The sequence below is a fragment of the Eschrichtius robustus genome, chromosome 13 (assembly GCF_028021215.1).
Source record: "Eschrichtius robustus isolate mEscRob2 chromosome 13, mEscRob2.pri, whole genome shotgun sequence".
NCBI classification, from domain to species: Eukaryota; Metazoa; Chordata; class Mammalia; order Artiodactyla; family Eschrichtiidae; genus Eschrichtius; species Eschrichtius robustus.
In genome coordinates, this window is record NC_090836.1 from 83,631,273 (window position 1) to 83,643,629 (window position 12,357).

General features: G+C 39.9%; 2 non-coding genes across 2 annotated transcripts; both read left to right on the top strand.

Annotated features, from left to right (window-relative positions):
• Positions 1–3,981: 3,981 nt before the first annotated feature.
• TRNAD-GUC (transfer RNA aspartic acid (anticodon GUC)) lies at positions 3,982–4,053 on the top strand. The gene has a single exon. It is a non-coding gene; the product is annotated as a tRNA-Asp (tRNA).
• Positions 4,054–4,717: 664 nt separating this feature from the next.
• TRNAW-CCA (transfer RNA tryptophan (anticodon CCA)) lies at positions 4,718–4,789 on the top strand. Its single transcript has one exon. It is a non-coding gene; the product is annotated as a tRNA-Trp (tRNA).
• Positions 4,790–12,357: the final 7,568 nt, after the last annotated feature.

The following is a 12,357-nucleotide window of genomic DNA, read 5'->3' on the forward strand; positions in this document are numbered from 1 at the left end:
ATAGTAACTCTCTATTTCCCCTCAGAATAAAAGCCAAAGTCTACAATGAACTTTAAGGCCCCACAGGCCTCCCAAATAGTTATACGACTACACCTCTTACTTCCCTCAAGTCTGTTCAAATGTTACCCTCTTAAAACAAAGCCTAGGGCTTCCCTGGTGGTGCAGTGGTTAAGAATTCGCCTGCTAATACAGGGGACACAGGTTCGAGCCCTAGTCTGGGAAGATCCCACATGCTACAGAGCAACTAAGCCCGTGCACCACAACTACTGAGCCTGTGCTCTAGAGCCCACAAGCCCCAACTACTGAAGCAGGTGCACCGCAACGAAGAGTAGCCCCTGCTCTCCGCAACTAGAGAAAGCCCGCGCACAGCAACGAAGACCCAATGCAGCCAAAAATAAATAAATAAATAAATTTAAAAAATGAAGGCTACTTTGACCACATTCTATTTACTTAACTTGCCACTCTCCAAACCCATTTACCGTGCTATTTTCTTCTATTTCCACTCTTGTCACCAACTAACTTATTTACCTATGATCATCATTGTTTATGGTCTGTCCTCCTTCTGTTAGGATATAAGCTCCACAAGAACAAAATTTGTTAATTGAAACCTCCTCATGCATCTAAAGCAATGTCTGGCATATTGTAGGTTCAATAGTGAATAAATAACTACAGTGTCTGCTAAGTAATTAGAGATTAATAAATATTAGTACAGGAACAAGTGTGACACATACAAAGTGATAAAACTTTTTCTCTCCATAACTCATATTTCTTTGTTAATATACATGTATGTGGAACTGTGCAGCAGGATGAAAACTGCACAAGATTTGCAGTCAAGGCTTGGGTGATTCCTGGCCTCTCACCACTTCCTACCTGTATAACTACACAAGATTCTCATATAGGGATAAGACACTTGCCCTGTTAACCTCCCAGGGCTGTTGGGAAGAGAAAATGAATGTGAATGCTTCTGCAAGCTGTGATAAGCTCTACAAACAGTTACTGAGGTAAAGCAAGATTTGAAACTTTCAATAACATCAATTGCCATCATGCTGTTTACCTCCAAAGAGAGTTCTATGCCCTCTGAACTGCCAGTCCGATTTTAACCTTTACTTTCTCGCAGTGCTGACGGTGACGAATCTCTGAGCTGCCTTACCCTGTTCAGGTTAGTTACCCTCTCTTTTCCTTCCATTTTAGGAAGATGGACAGCAGGTGTTGCGTTCCCTGCTCCATAATCTCTGCTGACTCAGGCTGCTTCTTCCCATCCCTAGGGAGGATAAAAGAGGAGCAGTAACAACGCATGTATAGCCACTGGCATAGCTTTACAGAGCTTAGGTGGAGAGGCTGGTGTCTCTTCTGAAGGGACAAAGATTAAGCCTCTTCTCCCACAGTGTGGAACCTTGTGCAAACAGTTCAGAAGACCTGGCTTTCCACTGCCCTGACGCCTCCCCAACTGAGAGACCAGAGGCAAGTCTCTTCAATCCTACCCAAAAAAGGACATCAGCACAGTTATCGCAGGGCCCTTTGGACTTTACAAGAGTTAGTGGAGGGTCAGAAGTAGAAGGAGGCCCAGGGACACTGAGTTTTATTGAGGCTTTGGGTGTATTTAAGAGTGGAAAAAAAAAAAAAAAGTGCCAAAACAGGCCTCAGAAATTGCCATTTTTTTAAACTCAAGATGGATTAAAGACCTAAATGTAAGGCCAGACACTATAGAACTCTTAGAGGAAAACACAGGCAGAACACTCTATGACATAAATCACAGCAAGATCCTTTTTGACCCACCTCCTAGAGAAATGGAAATAAAAACAAAAATAAACATATGGGACCGAATGAAACTTAAAAGCTTTTGCACAGCAAAGGAAACCCTAAACAAGATGAAAAGACAATCCTCAGAATGGGAGAAAATATTTGCAAACAAAGCAACTGACAAAGGATTAATCTCCAAAATTTACAAGCAGCTCATGCAGCTCAATGTCAAAAAAACAAACAACCCAATCCAAAATTGAGCAGAAGACCTAAATAGACATTTCTCCAAAGAACATATACAGATTGCCAGCAAACACACGAAAGGATGCTCAACATCACTAATCATTAGAGAAATGCAAATCAAAACTACAGTGAGGTATCACCTCACACCAGTCAGAATGGCCATCATCAAAAAATCTGCAAACAATAAATGCTGGAGAGGGTGTGGAGAAAAGGGAACCCTCTTGCACTGTTGGTGGGAATGTAAACTGATACAGCCACTATGGAGAGCAGTATGGAGGCTCCTTAAAAAACTAAAAGTAGAATTACCATATGATCCAGCAATCCCACTACTGGGCATATACCCTGAGAAAACCATAATTCAAAAAGAGTCATGAAAAAAAAAAGAGTCATGTACCACAGTGTTCACTGCGGCTCTATTTACAATAGCCAGGACATGGAAGCAACCTAAGTGTCCATCGACAGATGAATGGATAAAGAAGATGTGGCACATATATACAATGGAATATTACTCAGCGAAAAGAAATGAAACTGAGTTATTTGTAGTGAGGTGGATGGACCTGGAGACTGTCATACAGAGTGAAGTAAGTCAGAAAGAGAAAAACAAATACCGTATGCTAACACATATATATGGAATCTAAAAAAAAAAAAAATGAAGAACCTAGGGGCAGGACAGGAATAAAGATGCAGACGTAGAGAATAGACTTGAAGACATGGGGAGGGGGAAGTGTAAGCTGGGATGAAGTGAGAGAGTGGCATGGACATATATACACTACCAAATGTAAAATAGATAGCTAGTGGGAAGCAGCCGCATAGCACAGGGAGATCAGCTCAGTGCTTTGTGACCACCTAGAGGGGTGGGATAGGGAGGGTGGGAGGGAGGGAGACGCAAGAGGGAGGGGATATGGGGATATTTGTATATGTAGAGCTGATTCACTTTGTTATACAGCAGAAACTAACACAACATTGTAAAGCAATTATACTCCAATAAAGATGTTAAAAAAAAAAGAAATTGCCATTTTTTTAAATGTCTGCGTTTAAATCCAAAATCACTTGCATCAGATGGAAAACACCATGTAACCTATGATCTATAAAAATACTAATTCCTAGTACAAGGAATGGATTTCTTAAGACACGTAAGTTTAAGTTCTATAATAAAAACATTTAATCATGTCAGTTTGTAACTCTATAAATTCACTTATTTGGAGTTAACCTTAGAAGTTTGTAAGTGAGGCCCTCTTGGTCCCCCTGGGAACAGGCTTGATCCTGTTTATGAAAAGGCTCAGGATAATATAAATTATTATATTAATGTACTTTCCTAACTCTATGTTTAATCAATGACACATCCTTGTTTTGAATTATTTAAATGTATTATTATTTAACCATTTAAGTATTTGTCATTTCCGAGTAAACTGTAGACGCCTCAGGAAAAAGACCTAAATACAGGAAAAATCAGCTAATAAAATTTCATTTGGCCTGCGTGAGCCCTTTTGTGTCTGAAAAGCTTACAAATAGTTTGAAGAGGCACTAGACTGTGGGGCAACTCCTACTGCCCCTGACATCTGGCAACCATATGATATCCTTGAACTTTGACTAAAGAAAAAATATATAAATTTGTGAAGGTAAAACTCTGCTTCCTAACACAACATTGTAAATCAACCATACTCTAATAAAATTTAAAAAAAAAAAAAAAAAAAAACTCTGCGTCAACTCACGGTCACTTAAAACAAAAATCTCCCGCCACAAACCTAAATCATCTGGAAAGCATGAAAAGTCCTGGCAAACTATGTTCAACAGGTCACCATCACTAAAACTGGAAGCGAATTTTGTTTCATTTATTCTAAACCATATACTGTTTTCAGTGACGAAAAGAGTCCAAGGCGCCCAGAATGGATAATGTGAGGAGCAACAGGCTGGGTATTTTCACACCTGCAGGTGACTGTAGGAGGGGAAATCTTTTCTCACCTTGAAGTAATATTTGAGAGAAAATTACTGAACAGCTCCTCGTTAGTATAGTGGTTAGTATCCCCGCCTGTCACGCGGGAGACCGGGGTTCAATTCCCCGACGGGGAGAAAGACTCTCTTTTACTAACCACTACTACTATTTCCCGCGTAATTCAACTGCCCGGCCTGGCTGACAAACACAACATGCGGATATTTTTTATAAGTGCGTCTTTTCAAAATGGTAACTTTTAAGCTTAATGCTCACCGTGAGATAAAAGCCAACTCTGAGAGCAGACGCTTTACACTGTTGTCAGAAGGGTTAAGAAGGACGAAAACGCTCGTCAAAAACCCACAGCTCGCTCCCAGCCGGTAGCTGACGCTAGCTGGCAAAGGCCTACGCATGCGCAGTAGCGCCCCGCCAAATTCCAAACGGAGGTCACGAACTCAGCCCACAGAACGGGGAGGGGGTGGGGAAGATGAGGGCCGAGTCTCCGCCCCTAGCCCAGCAGGTTAGAACGGAAATCGCTTGCAGAAGAAGAGGAAGGACTGGTTTCCTTTGACCCTGGAGACTCGACTAAAAGGGGAGCTCCATTCTCCCGCCTCTGCTAGTTCCATCCTAGCCTAGTTAGAGGGATAGTTGTGAGGAAAATCTTGGCACTAAAAGAATCAGTCTCCAGTCCGACCTAAACTGGATGGAGGGGCAGGGAGAGAATGGAAGAAAAGGCGAGGCGTGCCCGGAAGAGACGCCATGTTACCGGAGTCCTAAGAAATTTCGCGAGCCACAGCCCAGCAGGACCTCGTGGCGCAACGGTAGCGCGTCTGACTCCAGATCAGAAGGCTGCGTGTTCGAATCACGTCGGGGTCATGTCTTTTATTTTTAGGCCCACTGGTTTCTATAACGCTAGATGTATTCCCGCCATTTTTTGAAAATACCTTTGATTTTAGGTTAAATCTTCCTTGTTCAAATGTTATCCCAGTAATCCTTAGTCTGCAAAAAGACAAGGATCACTATATACCGTGAAACGTTAAGGCTGATTTCTTTTTTTTTTTTAATGTTTGGCCTTGTGAGTTCTCTGTCATTCAAAGTGTATAATGCATAGATGTGGGCTATTACTGTTGTGCATTCGTGGGCATATCAGCCCATGGTGGTCCTTAACAGGAAACATACAATACATATACCGTACAAGCTGTTTTTCCAAAAACAATTTTAGACCCGTTTGCCTTCGGCAAGCAAGTCCAACAGGGTACAATTTCTAACTTTGTGTAATAGTTTACATGCTTTAGCCCATGTGCCAGGCACTGTAAACAACCCTGCAACGTGTGCACATTGTACACGCTTACGTATGAAACTGGCACACAGAAGAATAGTTACCCACCCAAGACTCTGAACCGCGTGACTGACCCCAGATCCCACTCTTTACTAAATGTTTTATAATAAAGGTGGAAACAAACTGTTGAAAGAACTTGCTAGAAGCTATTGGACCTAAGTGATACCAATGCATCTCTTATATTTTCACTAACTAATGCGAGTGGTGATAAATCAGGTACCACTTTCAACTATTAATCTCTCAAAGCAGGGAGCAAAGTTTACTCATTCACCTTTGTAAGCTCCAGGACTCTTAGTACTGAATAGTGCCTTAACAGGCATGTGTCAAATATCTGTTGTACAAAAAATGAATAGCAAGACTAGGAGAAATTTTTTTTTTTTAATTGGATATGTTCCATGGAAGTCACCAAGTTTTCCTGCTCAGTATTTTGAAAATAGCAAACATTAATTTCTTATGTTTCAACCTAATATAGCATTGGAAATTGTGTTTTTATTCTGTGTAGTTTGTTCTTCCCTTTCTTTTTTGGTTGGATTGAGATTAGATCACCCATTTCAACAGATATTTATGGACCACTGATACTGTGATAAACACTGAGGAAAAGGATACACAGAGTGAAAGTGGAGCTTTTTGGAGCAGCAGGAAAAAGATACATTAAGTAACCAAACACCATAATATGTTGGGGTGAGTGCCATGAGAGTAGCATGAATAGAGTGGTGTGAGGGTGCTAAAACAGGGACATTAACTCTGCCTTGGGTAGTTCAGAAAGTCCTCATAAAGGAAGATCTTGAAAAATAATGAAAGTTTCTTTGTGACTTTAAGGCATTTATTCATCCAATCAACATACATAAATGCCTTCTATGAGTCAAGGTCACCCTGTGATCTGACTTCTTCAACTATAAAAGTAGAGGTTTATATGTATTACCTTGCTAGGGCCACCATAGCAAAATACCACAGACTGGGTAGCTTAAACAACAGAAATTTTCTGACCGTTCTGAAGGCTAGAAGTCCAAGATCAATGTGAGAGCATGGTTGGTTTCTTCTAAGGCCTGTCCTTGGCTCATAGATGGCCACCTTCTTGTTGTGTTCTCACATGGTCTTTCCTCTGTACACACACTTCCCTAGTGTCTCTCTGTGTGTCCAAGTTTCCTCTTACAAGGACACCAGTCAGATTGTATTAGGACCCATTTTAGCGGCTTCATTTTAGCTTAATCACCTCTTAAAAGGCCTCATCTCCAAATACAGCCACATTTTGAGGTAGCGGGGGAGTTAAAGCAATATATATATATGTCATTATTAATAGTGCTATAGCTCTAAAATTGTCACTTCACAGGTTCCAGCTTCTTTACCAAGGCTGGACATTTGTAGTTTCTCAGAATGACCCATTTGCTAACTTGCTGTAACTTTGAAATGACCCAAAATCCAACACTTCATTTTAACTTAAACCTCTACAATCATTATATAGTAATGATATAAGGAAAGAGGCTCTGGAATACACAAATTCATACTTGAATTCCCAAATCCCGACACTTAATAGCTCTGTGATTTTGTTCTATTTCACTAAAAAGTTTCCAGTCTATCATTTATTCATACAAGTGGATTTATCCACTAGTACAGAATGCACTGAGCATTTATCTCACTTGTTTAATAAGTTTTCTCTTTTGAATTATTTTTAATCATTTACCTAAGACTGATGTACTCTGGATAAACTGATAAAATGGAGCCTTTGGAAATGAAAACTGAAAAACAGATTCTGAATTCTGATAAGTCAAGTGATTCCCCAATTTCTCACACTAATTCAAAGTAGTTATGATTATAAATCGTAAGTAGTTATGATTATAAAGTAGAAAAGTAGTTATGATTATAAAATCATATGTGTTCATTGTAGAAATCTTGGGAAATACAGAAAAACATAGGGAAGAAAAGAAAAATCACCTGTCCCCATCACCTAGAGGAAACTACTACAAACATTCTGGTCTATATTCATGTAGTCCATTTAAATATACACATATCCATACACATTTCAGTTCTTTATAGAACTGAGATCTTACTCTAACATGGGTCTCTTTTTCTATTTGTATTTTACTTACTGCTGTGTTGTAAACATTCTCTCACATTCTTAAATAAATGTCAAGAACATGATTTTCATGACCATGTAGTATTTCATCAACTGCTGTTTGAGGTGACATCCTTAAATTCACAACCAAGTCCTATACAAAACAGGATATGAAAAATAAAAAAGTCATCTGTATGTTAACAACATTAAGAACTCCAAAAAGGGAAATGAAGGCAGTTATCAAGTGTTTTAGGAAAAAAAAAAGTTTTGGAAGAGTTTTCTGACAAAGTAATAGCATCATTTAAAAAAAGAAAATCTGTGGCTTCACATAGAAATATCCTTCCACTGTTTCCCAAAGTTTTGGTTACCAGAGCTGTAACATTTTAAAGATTTTTTTTTAAACCTAATACCTGTTTCAACATAAAAGATAATTAAAATGTTTGTTATATTGGATGAATGTAACACAAAATAAAACATCAAGTCTTTTTTTTTTTAATTCAGAAATTTCACAGATGACTGAAAGAATCAAGCCCTTGAGAAGGACAGAAAGGTGAGATCCAGAGTACAACTGGTGGAATTCACTCTGATAGACGGACACCACTTCAATTTAAACAAGAAAGATGCAAGAGAAAATGAGTGCAGATTTGACCGTCTGAAGTTGAGGCATTCCTACAGATGGTTTCTATTTTCTCAAGTATGAAGCAAGGTTACCAGCTGAAAATGGGGAGCGGTACGGGCAAGGGATGTGAGCAATCTGAGAAGTGAAGATATGAATGGTTAATCCAGAGAATGAAGAGCTTTGTCAGCCAGTGTCGAGTGCTCCTGTGAGGTCTGAGGTCATGAATTAAAACCAGTTGTTGTATGATTTTTCTCCAGCAATCTTTGCTACTTGGGCGCAAGCAATGAGAAAGTTTGTTCCAGCAAGGTTCAGTCCCAGCAAAGTTGAGGCTCTTCCAAGCAAGAAAGATAGAGACATTGGAGTAAGAGAGTTGAAAATGTTCGCAAAAGAGTGATTACATGGATTGATCAGGGAATGTACTTCAGTTGAGTTGGAATGATTATATGACAGCAGGAGCAGGATAATAGGTTTTTCTTTAAAGTGTTGGGGTTAATGAATTGGAGGTCAGTGAGAAAACGATAAATGAGCTGAGGAAAAGAGGCTAGTGATTGACAATTGGGATGCCTGAAATTGAGATTTAGAAGGTAAAACAGCTATTGATGACAGGGTTCAGAGTCTTACCACTGGAGTGGACGGATGAGATGGAATAGAGGAACAAGTTGTTGGAGATGAAGAGGTCAAAGACCTAAGAGGCCCAATGTCAGTGTTACATGGGCCGTCTGTAAGAATGCTGAATTCACACAGAACGTAGACAAAAGGGATGGTGAGGAAAACTTAGAGCATGGAGCAATGGTCTAATTTCTGAGGGAGACTGGCCAGAGGTTGAGAAATTATAGCAGTAAAGAGGATGAGGTGTGATTTATGATGATATGAACTTCAAATGTTTTTGAAGGAGGAAAGAGGAGAAATCTTTGGAAGTGGCAACCAGGAACAAAGAGGCCACCCAAACTCTGTAGCCCAACCTCTCGGCCTTAAGGTACATAAGAGTATGAAAAAAAACAAAAAAACAAACCTCTACTTCGGAGCTCTACAGCAGAGTTAAAAGCAAAATTACCTTCACCACTAAAAATAGTGGTGCTGGGGATATACCTGGATGCATCTAGGATAATTCCGAGTCTGAATTTGATAACTCATGGCTTTGTGGATGATGTAGAAAGTCAATCTCACTGTCTGATAGCTTATGACATCAACCATGTCTCCTGACAAATGTAGAATCTGCAAGTAACCTCCTTTTGATAGTGTCCAGGGATAAGAAAAGGAGAGAGAATTAATGAGAGGGAATGAAAATGTTTTTACTCAGGGAACATTGATATCAGGCATCTAGAATGCAGTTCTTTGTGAATTATGTTATCTTTAATGTTGGCCTGTAGCGCGTAGTACTGTGTATATTTAAAAGAACTTTCAGAAGACATACAGATGGCCAACACACACTGAAAAGGTGCTCAACATCACTAATCATTAGGGAAATGCAAATCGAAACCACAGCAAGATACCATCTCACACCTGTCAAAAGGGCTATTATCAAAAGACAAGTATTGGCAAGGATGTGGAGAAAAGGGAATTCTCGTGCACTATTTATGAGAATGTAAACTGGTGCAGCCACTATGGAAAACAGTATGAAGGTTCCTCAAAAAATTAAAAATAGAACTACCATATGATTTAGCAATTCCACTTCTAGGTATTTATCTGAAGAAAACAAAAATACTAATTCAAAAAGATATCTGTACCCCTATGTTTATTGCAGCATCGTTTACATCGAAGATATGGAAGCAAAATAAGTGTCCCTCCATAGGTGAATGGATAAAGAAAATGTGATATACATTGATAGGCATAGACACAGACACAGACACACAGACACACAGACACACAGACACACAGACACACACACACACACTGGAATATTACTCAGCCATAAAAAAAATGAAATCTTGCCATTTGCAGCAACATGGATGTACCTGGGGGGTATTAGGCTAAGTGAAATAAGTCAGAGAGAAATACCATATGATTTCACTTCCATGTGGAATCTGAAAAACAAAACAAATGGACAAACAAAACAGAAACAGACTCTCAGATACAGTGAACAAACTGGTGGTTGCCATAGGGGAAGGGGATTATGAGGTACAAACTTCCAACTATAAGATAAATAAGTCATGGGGATGTAATGTACACATAAGGGAACAGTCAAAAATATTTTAACAACTTTGTATGGTGATCATTTCATAAAGCATAAAAATATAGAATCACGGTTGTACACTTGAAACTAATAAATATTGTATTGATATGTTTATAACTCAATCAGAAATAAAAATAAAATATAACAACTTTCAGACTCAACAGGTGATTTTTTTTTTTTTTTTTTTTGCTTGTGGTAAAAAGTAGGATTACACTGCCTGGAAAATTTCTGGTACAAAGGCCCTATGAGAAAAGCAGAGTTCCAGCGCAGCACCCTCAGATGTCCCTCCAGGTGGCTCTGTGATTCCAGCATTGTACTCCACTGGCATCAAATTTACGTAGATTATTATTTTCAAAGTGTCAGTGATGCCTCCTCCTCCTCTGAAGATCCACTTCAGGAACCTAGCTGCCCAGGTATCCTCAGACCACAGGGCACCTATCAGAGCCTGGAGATCCTTCTATGTACTCCACCCTTGTCAGATCAAATGTAGCTCTGGTAACTCTGACCCTTTTCAGTTAGAGCGACAAAACCTACCTCTTAAAAACTGTTAGTACAGTCATGCCAGAGCCAACCCCTTCAACTAGCAAGGTAACGATTTAACAGGATAACTTGCTAATTCAAATAGGATAGAATAAACCCGTTAACTGTGGCCTTGCAGATATTTTGCTCAGGACTTTTGCCTTGCGCATAATTTGAGACTATACTGGAAGAAATAACTGAACTGTGCCAGGCACACTGCCTGGGACCATCCCACACTCATTGACTACATTTATGGGGTTACCAGTCACTGCGAAATCATGGTCGTTCGCCTGTCAGCTCAGTTCACCATCTGAAGATGAAACCCTTGCCTCTGTACCCAGTGAAGCTGGGGGTGGGTAGGTAATGGTTAAAGTAACTCTTACACAGCCACCTAAAGACCTACGAAACAACTGGCTAATTAAAATACAATTTTAATTTTGCATTTCTGATCTGAATACTATTGCTCAAATATATGTAAATACTGATATTTTTAGAAAATAATTAGTAAAATTGCCTCTAGGAAAATAGACTATCGTTAAAAGAAATGTCTCCTCAATTTCTAAAAATAAAATGGCTTAATTCATAGGAAACATTTTTAGTATTTCCAGTAAATTTACTGGAACTTAAACAATCATGCAGAAATCAGATAAACTTTTTTTTTTTAAGTATCTTATAAAGCATAGTTTGGAGGTCAGAATCTGGGGAAATGATTAAGACACCCTAAATCCAAGGTCAGTTTCTTTCTTTCCTTGGAAGAAAATATCTTGAAACATATAAATTCGAAAGGTATGCAAACGTTTGTCATTAATGGTATTTGTTTTCAGGAAGACATTTTTATTGTAAAATTTCTGAGGCTCCACCAGGTTTTAACTCGGATCCGTAATAGGGGTTTGATTAGGGTTTCCGGCCTAATTATTAGTCACTAGGCTTCCCCTAAGATTAAAATCTAGAATGCACCTGTCTCAGTTGTAAGTTATCCATTAAGGAATTCCTAAATCATTTCATTTCGTTGTATTATGAAGCATTAGGTTTAAGTTACGGGTAAGATACTTACGGGTGGAGGGATCCAACCCAGAGACGGCTCTGAACAAAATGCAGTTGAGCCCCAAATAACTAAATGAAATAATTTAGAAAGTCCCCAACCTTCTTTAGGGTAAGAGGCAAGAGCAATATTTGGCAATACAATTTCGTCACAAATTCAAGGGTACTTCAAAGTGCCCCGTAGTCGAGGTCTGGCTTTTTCCGAATTTCGGGAACAAAAGAAGCGTTCGCAAGCAGAGACGGGGATTTAACTGCCCACTCTCCCCTCGCCTCCCCCAAGTAAATCAAATCGAGGAAGATGAGCGTCCACATGCACGCCTCGCTCCTTTTCTTTCCCTTCAGGGCTAGCGTTTGGGGAGGAAAGGCTGCGGCTATTCTTCGGTGAACTAGTGTCCCGGAATTGAGAGAGGCCCAGCCCGGGTCCTCGCAGCTGCCGTGAAATCCGGCCCGTTCGCCGGCGACCGACCCCGGAGAGAAAAGCTGCTTCTCCAGCAGGGGGAGGGAGAGGAAACGGCGCACAAAAAGCAGTACGACTTGTCCCTTATCGCCATCCTAAGAAAAATGAGGGGAAAAATGGAAACAGGAACAAACCACGCGCCGGAGCTCCCGCCCGAGCGGCTTTTAAACTGCGTTTCCACCACCTCTAGCAGAGCGCCGCGGCTAATGGAACCCGCGCGAGGCGTCCCGCCAATCACCGCCG